Raw genomic sequence first — 8,351 nt, forward strand, 5'->3', positions numbered from 1 at the left:
TCATTTTATATTTTATAGTTAAAAAGATTTTAATGATAATTATATAACTATTAATAAAGATCTTTTTAATTATTATAAAAAAATATAATTACCATTATAACATATTGTAATAACAATAAATACATAAGTTAAATAAGAAATATTACTACTAGAAAAATAGTGAATACCGTCGGAATTAGTATCGGACGTTAATGGCGGGTTAAAAAACGGATATGACAATGAATTCGTCAGGTAAAAAAGTTATTGTTGGATTAGATTTTTTTTTACGATAAATTTGCTAGTAATATTTGAAAGGAAAAAAAGAAAAATTGGCGCGAGTATTACCGTCAGAATTACCAAATCTGCCGGTAAAACTCAATTAATGGAACATGTTTTAGTCATACGCAATGCATTGTCGTTGGATTTATCCGGTAAATCTGACGGAAAACCTGATATAAATCCAAAATGCGCAACCCTACTCTCCACTCACTTTCCAGAACAATCTTCTCTCTCCCCCATTCTCTTCTCTCTTCTCTCTCCCCTGCAACTACCTACGGCAGCCCCTCCATCTACCCTCCGACGCTGTCCACCTCCATTCTCCTCCAAAGTCTGTGTCAAATCGCCTGTATTGTGTTTCGTTTCCTTAAATGGAGTTGCTCCTTCTGTCTCCACCACCGTTGGAAGAGCTACCATTGCCGCTCCTTCTGTCACCGAAGTTGTATCTCTCCTCCGTCGTCCAGGTAGGTTGCCCTCATCCCTCTTCCTATTCCATCTTGTTTTCATTTTATTTTAATAAAAAAATCCTAACTCTTTTTTGTCCTAACCTGTTTTTTGAACCATCATTCAATTCCACCTTTGCCTTGGTTTCTCTGCCCGTGACTGCTTCAGTTGCCGCTGCATCCCCTTCTATTTTTGCCGCTTTTGGTTGTCCTGCTCGACTCCTCTATCCGTGCTTCTGCCAAGGGACCGTAAGGATGCCTACTAAGGTTCTTCACATCATTATCAAAAAATTTTTTTGTGGTGAAGGTAAATTATTTACTGCTCTTTCCACAATTTTTATCATCTTGCGAATGTTTTGTAATTTGTATTTTTTTTAAAAAAATTGAATCTGTTTCTCATATTTGGATATCATTCATTATAGCATGTTAAAAAATTTTGGAGTGAAAGGTTATCTATTCCAGTATTTGGGTATTTAGATAATAATTATTCTGAAATTTATACAAATAACAATACTGTTACTATTGTTTGAGTATTTGATGCAAGTTAAATGTTAGAATTTTGAGTTTCAATGGCCTTAATGTTAGTTTTATATTGTGGTTAGTTCACGCTATGCTTGTGGTTTCCTGTATTATTTTTTTGGTTTGTCCATGGAACATATTCCAGTATCACAATTAATACGGAATACATTGTGGATTATATATGTATGTGGCACATCTTTCTAAGTCTAAACCAGTGTTTTATTGTTGCAATAAATTAAGCATTATTTGGTGCAAAATGATAATCATAAATTTGTTGACACATTTTATTTTCTACCATGATTAGAATGATTTATAATGGACCTGTAAAGTCAAAAGATGTGAAGCTAGAAGTTGATAATAAGAATGATTATACATAATAATTCATTCTTTTCCAAATAACTCATACATAGGTTGTACATTATTTTATCTACTACTTATTATTGATTATTAATTTAGTATCTCTGTAGTTCTTTTATCTTTTCTGTTCTTTGTTATTTCTTTATTGGATTCTCTTTAGTTGTTACAGATTTCTACAAAACAATAACTTAGTAGGTCAACTTCCATCAAACTTAATTGAAAAATAAAGACTGAATCTTGGGTAACTAAAAAAATTTATGTACTTTTCAACTTTTAGAACCGTCTCAAATGATTAATATTAATGATAGTTGACAATGAAGTTTTTGTTGGTTATGAATTGGTGTTTGATTTGGCTATTGTATTAGCTTAATTTATGATAATGTATGGTTAATATTGTAGATGATAAATTAGTTAATTGTTAATATCATAAATAATTTGGTATGGTTGATTCTTTATGTAATATAGTTGTATTAGTATTACTTAATCTCTAATACTCATCAATATTATTTTTTCGATTTCTGATTTATTTTTTTTAATTTTTGTAATTAAGAATTTGGTGCATTTGAAATCTAATTTTTTTGTTTAATTGAATTTTTTTAAAAAAATTGTAAAACTTTAAATTGTGTTAGTTTAAAAATGATTAAATTTAACTATTTAAAATTATATATTGAATTTTTAAACAAATTTTTTAAAAAATTAAAATTTAAATTTACCGTCGGTACTATTAATTAATTATTAATAATAAATAATATATTACCGTTGGATTTATTGAAAAAAAATCACACGATAACAAGTTCTAGAATTTCATAATTACAAATTTATATCCGCCGATAATTAGTAGCAGATAAAAAAATTTGTCAATAAATAGTTACCACCGAAATTTATACTGTTAAATTTATTCTGCTACTAAATTTGATAAATTTTTTTGATAAATTTATCAATAATTATTGTTATTGCAACTAATTAAAAATTTGCCATTAAAATTATTTTTATTGTAGGAATCACATAAAAGTTGAAAAGAAGGCAAGAATCGAATAAATTCAAAAAGTTAAAAGTAAAATGAGAAACATAGAGAGAAGCATTGTTTATGAAAGAAAATGCATTTTCGAAAATTAGACGAGGCAGGCGAGCTATCCCTCCTCGTCCGGTCTCGTCCCGTATAATGAGATAGTTCTAAAAATATAATAATAGTATGATGATTGAGAATATTAATTGAAAATGAAAAATAATTATTTATTTTATTTTTAAATTTAAATTTTAAATTTAGATAAGATCCTAATTAATTCTATTTTAAATTATTGTGATATATATATATATATATATAGTTCGTAAAATTTGAAAGATTTAAATTTAAAATTAATAATATACATAGCCTTATGTCACACGGTCCACATATATCTATTGAACATGACTATTTGTGGTTTTTAACAGTGCTTATGAAACAAATTTTCCAACAGATAGAGAATTTTGAAGGGCATGTAATTGATGAAAGTTTTAGTTTTCCAACAGTGTTTATGGAATAAATTTTTCAATTCACATTATATTTTTCAATTCGTTTCTATGGTTCTCTGCTCATACACTCTCTTGCTCACATTCTATCAATGGTTGAGTAATTATTTGATATTTTTTCATAAATTCTACTAAAAATAATTGTTTGCCAATGGAAAAGTTAAGGAAATAATACACTTTATTATATGATCATTGAAGGTATATAATAATATAATATTGTGACTATATTTGAATCCACACAACAACAATATAAAGTTCATGCTACATATCGTATCTATCAACTATAGCTATTATTTCAACACTTTATAGTGTGTTGTTCAATTTTATTATCTTCCTAGCTCGATCTTCACAGGTTCCTTCTCTATCTCCATGCGCACTGCTACACAGTTTTCCAAAACCAAGGTCTGATTTTTGTTTTGAAGATTACCTGAACATTTCTAGATTCAAACATCTTGATGTCATTTAAAGATGTATAATATTAATAGAGGTGTTTATTTTTTTTTAACAGACATCAACAAGATTTGTTTGTGCCCTATTTTTTCTTCCTTTTCCCATGGACAGCCATATGGGCAAAGAGATGAGACTAGTAATTATACTACAGTTCTCAATTATCTGGAGCAGAAGAAAGTTCAGAAACCGCTGCTTCTTGGAATTCAAAGTTCTGGAACTAGCATCATATTTAAGCAGGTATGGTAGTTTCTATTGCAAAATGTTTAGACGTGGGAATAACTTCTGATATAAGCATCTGAGTTGTTTGGAATGGCATTAGAAGAGCGACCCTTTTGGGTCCTAGTTGGTATATGCAAGTGTTGAAACAAATTTATTTTAAATATTTGTAAAATTATTGATGAGAAAATATTGGCTTAGAATAGTAGTCATGAGTAGACTTTTGTTATATTTTTTGCTCGTTCTCACATAACATGATTCTTATTTTGTGCTACTCTTGTAATTGCTGAGCAAGCAAAGTTCTTGTATGGGAACAAATTTACTGCTAAAGAATTGCAAGATATAAAACTGATGATCGAAAGTAACATGTATAAATATCTTAGCATTTTGATTGATGGAAGAGAGCCCTTTGAGGAAGAGGCTATATCTAGAATGAGTGGACAAGGTTCTCCTGGTGAAACTACAGATTAACTCATTTAATGCTTCATTAGTGTTACCTTTTTCTATCAGTTTAAACTTTTGGGATGAGTGGTTTTATGACATGGTATCAGAATTTTAGATTCGAAATGTCAAGAGTTCGATCCTTAGACATGAGATGTTTATTATCCCCGGTACTTGGATGGTTATTCTGGATAGTATAGGTGGTGTTCATTTTATTCATATTAGGCAAAAAATTTAGCCCATTGTACACTTAGACTATTGACTCCCTAGCAGTACTCAAAATTATATCTTGATTTCATTTAATCAAATCCTAGAGTTGATTTCATTTTATACAAGAAAGGAATAATACGATCTTTATTAAGGTGATAATGGTGAAGCAAGCACGCCATACAAATGAATGCATCTATTCCCTCAACCCAAGGCTAAAGCATTTCTCTGACTGCTCCTGGATATTATAGCCACTGGAGATTTAGATGCATTCTTCACTGCAGCCACACGTGAATATGCACCCTTGGTTGAAGCAGTTTGGAAAGACCCAGTAATACAAAAAACATTCAAAAGAGAGGATGAACTACACTTTCTTTGAGAAGTTGCAAAGTACTTTTTAAATCAGGTTAGAGGAGGATTTTAACTATCTCGATAATTCAGATGAGGATTATTTAAACGATTAAGAGTAGGATTATTTACTTTGTTTTAAATATTTTGTATTATTAGTGAATTGTAATTTAAATTAATATAAGTTTGAATTTAATTATTTATCTTGTCTTGAATCTTTAAATTAAAAGATTATTTATTATTATTTTGATAAGTTTGTAAATTAATTATCTAATATTTAATATAAATTTTATTTTGTATTTAAAAATTTATTTGCCTCGTTATCTAATATTTAGTATAAATTTTATTTCCATATTTAAAAGTTTATTTGCATTAATTATCTATTATTTTTCAAAGGAAAAAAAAAAGAAAAAAATATGGCTATTAAAAGCGACGGCATCGTTGTCGCTTTTAACATTTAAAATAGACAACAATAAATAAATAAAAAATAGACGGAGAGCTTGTCGATATTTTAATAATTAAATCAACGGCAACTTTGTCAATTTTAATGAATCAAATATCGACAGATGATGTGTCAATTTTATATAATATTATCGACGATAAATTTGTCGCTTTTATTAAATAGGTAAAAATCTTAAACTCATATTAGGGACAAAAAGATTGTCAATTTTATTTAAAATTTATCGACGGTTTGACAAACCGTCAATTGTATTAAATTTTTGAAAAATCGACACGTTTAAAAACGACACATCACGTCGTCGATTTTTCTGTCGATTTTAATAGTGTTTCTTGTAGTGAAATATATAAATTTTTACGATTTACACCTACCATATTTAAAAGAGAAAAAAAATGAAACATAAAAGAATGTAAAATGAAACAAATTGGATAAAAGAAAAATATTATTTATGCAACTCTGATAGATCCAGTTACAAAATTTTTGCAAGCTATGTATATAGCTGTTGATTATTATTCAGCCTATGGTGTACCAAATTAAAGTCTAGGCATATGGTATACATCTTATTCCTTTATTCTCATATACTAGTTTCAAGATTCAACATAGCACAGATGTAACAAATTAACGTCTTTCACTTGTATGCTATTAGCAACATACAGTGAATCCCTGCACACAACAAAGATTGCGACATTGAATGTTGTAGTTTCCACCATCCAAGTCATTAACATCTTTTCCTAACCCAACTGGTCCAGCAATTTGACGTATTCCTTCTATTTTATAAACTGCAAGCAGACAATAATACATTTTTAGGAATATGGAAGTTTGGAAAACATGTTGAATTTATAATTTGTAATTTATAACATGAGAAATACAATCATACTTGAAAAGAAAATATCATATATGTTTTTTTTCACTTCTGAAGATAATTCAAAAAGGGGAATTTAGAGTTAATAAGTAAAAGCCTTTTATAAACAATTTTTTATTTTTATGTCTTATATATAAATGCTAAAACAAACCTGTTCCTGGGGTACATCCTTTTGCTGGTAAGTCCCGAGCTAGAACCTCGGAAGGAATTAGAACAATCACGGCTAAAATTGCAAGGATCAAAAGAGCATTCTTGAAAGCCATCTTTTAGTTGAAATATATTTTTGCTAGAAAGAGATAGAGAGTACTTTGTATACAAAGAAAAATAAAAGAAAGCAGTATGTGGTAGACATCTTAACTTAATAAGTATATATAGGGGTGCACATCAGCTTATGAACGTGCCGAGCTGGGTTAAAATGGTCAATTCAATATATAATTTTGTAAATTTATATAATAAATGAATATAATTTATCTTTAAAAATTAAACTTAATAATTAAAAGTTATATAACATGAAAAACGAAAATGTTTGATAATAAAAGAAAATCAATCAAAAATAACTATAACTTATCTTATTTAGCATTATTAATTATTGCGACAATTAATGAATGCTAAATAAAATAAGTTTTGGCGATTTTTTTTTCTCCCTAGCATTATTGCATTGAAAATGCTAAGAAGACAAAAAAAATAGCCAGAATTTACCTTATTTAGCATTCATTAATTGTCGCAATAATTAATGAATGTTAAATAAAGTAAATTGCCTATTTTTGATTAATTTTCTTTGGTTACCCAATATTTTCATATAACATTTATATCAAAATAAATTATTTAAAATAAAAATAATATCATACAATATAAAAAAATTAATTGATGTATAAAAATATAACATTTTTACTAATTTTATTGCAAAATATACATTTTAATTATAAAATATGTTTTTGGAATGGGTCGAATATATCTAAAGATGTCTCGAAAATTATACCAGATAAAAATAATAAATTTGAAGCCAACAAAATATATTTTAGATTTAGACCGAATATTAAATACTCTAAGTATAAATATATTAAATACAACTACAAATATCCAAGAAATTAATTTAGGTTGACCAACATGTTATCCTTGCCTAGTGAAATAATTTTTCAAGAATCAAAATGAAAGCAAAATAGTAAAGTATATATTTAAAATATCTAACATTGAAGAAAAGTTAGAAACATATCTTCAATTTGTTTAGAATGCATTAATTTCTTTCAGAAAGTGCCAAACTAATAAAATAAATTTCTCATTTGACATTTAATTTTGTTATTATTATTATTATTATTATTATTGTTATTTGATAACTTATGGTCCGTTTGAAAAGTTTTAAAAGTTATTTTTTTTGAACTTTTGATTTATAAAAAATAGTAGTATTAATGTCTAATTCAATTTTCAAAATTAAATTGTAATTTTTTAAGAAACTATTTAAGTGTTTATAGAAAAGTTAAAAAAAAAAATAACTTCTCTCATAATAATTTTTCTTTTACCATATTTCTTTTGAAATAAGCACTTTTAAAAATAAAAAATTAAATACAAAATAACTTATTTATAAACTACTTTTAATATAAATATTTTTTATTTAAACTATTTTTTAAAAGCTTAATTAAGTTGTTTCTATCAGAATATATTATTATGTTAAGAATATTCCAATCATTCATATTCGGTTCACTTATTTCTATTATTCTTTTGTTAAATAATTCAAATCTTTTTTGCGTTAAGGTATATGTATTTTTAGAGTTATTCATTTTATGGTAATGTTAGAAAAAAAAGGCAAAACTTATTTTATTTAATATTTAGTTATTATAAAATATATTAAATAAAATAAAAAATAGTAAGTTTGGTCATTTTTGGCTAAAAATTTTTATTTTCCAAAATTTTTAGTTAATTTTATTTCAACTTTAATAAATTTAATTTAATATTTGGTTAATTAAACTATTACTAATTTCTTCATATATATGTTAAAACTATGAGATTTGAAAAGAATGTATTTTGTTGTATATATGAGAATATAATTAGCTCATAACTATACATCATCATATCTCTTTAATAAATATATTTATGTTTGAAATATACTTTTAAAATAAATTATTCATAAATATATTTACCTAATATAAATTTTATATTTTTTATTATTTAAACTAATAATACCAAACAATTTATAAAATAAAGAAATTCACAAAGTACTTATATTTAATAAAGAAAAGGTGTCGTGATGTATAGTAAACAAATAACGCAATGTCTATAAGAAAAAATGAAC

The 8,351-nt window shown here is 26.3% G+C and overlaps 2 long non-coding RNA genes across 2 annotated transcripts; one reads left to right on the plus strand and one right to left on the minus strand.

The window, feature by feature from the left end:
* Window positions 1-3,343: 3,343 nt before the first annotated feature.
* Window positions 3,344-4,944, plus strand: LOC112799309 (uncharacterized). The gene is made up of 2 exons (XR_011880402.1): window positions 3,344-3,485; window positions 3,592-4,944. It is a non-coding gene; the product is annotated as an uncharacterized lncRNA (long non-coding RNA).
* A 682-nt stretch (window positions 4,945-5,626) lies between these two features.
* Window positions 5,627-6,396, minus strand: LOC140179301 (uncharacterized). Its single transcript, XR_011872903.1, has 2 exons — window positions 6,216-6,396; window positions 5,627-5,981 (listed from the first exon to the last, which is right to left on the minus strand). It is a non-coding gene; the product is annotated as an uncharacterized lncRNA (long non-coding RNA).
* Between the last annotated feature and the right edge of the window lie 1,955 nt (window positions 6,397-8,351).

The sequence above is a fragment of the Arachis hypogaea genome, chromosome 1, assembly GCF_003086295.3.
Source record: "Arachis hypogaea cultivar Tifrunner chromosome 1, arahy.Tifrunner.gnm2.J5K5, whole genome shotgun sequence".
Taxonomy (NCBI): Eukaryota; Viridiplantae; Streptophyta; class Magnoliopsida; order Fabales; family Fabaceae; genus Arachis; species Arachis hypogaea.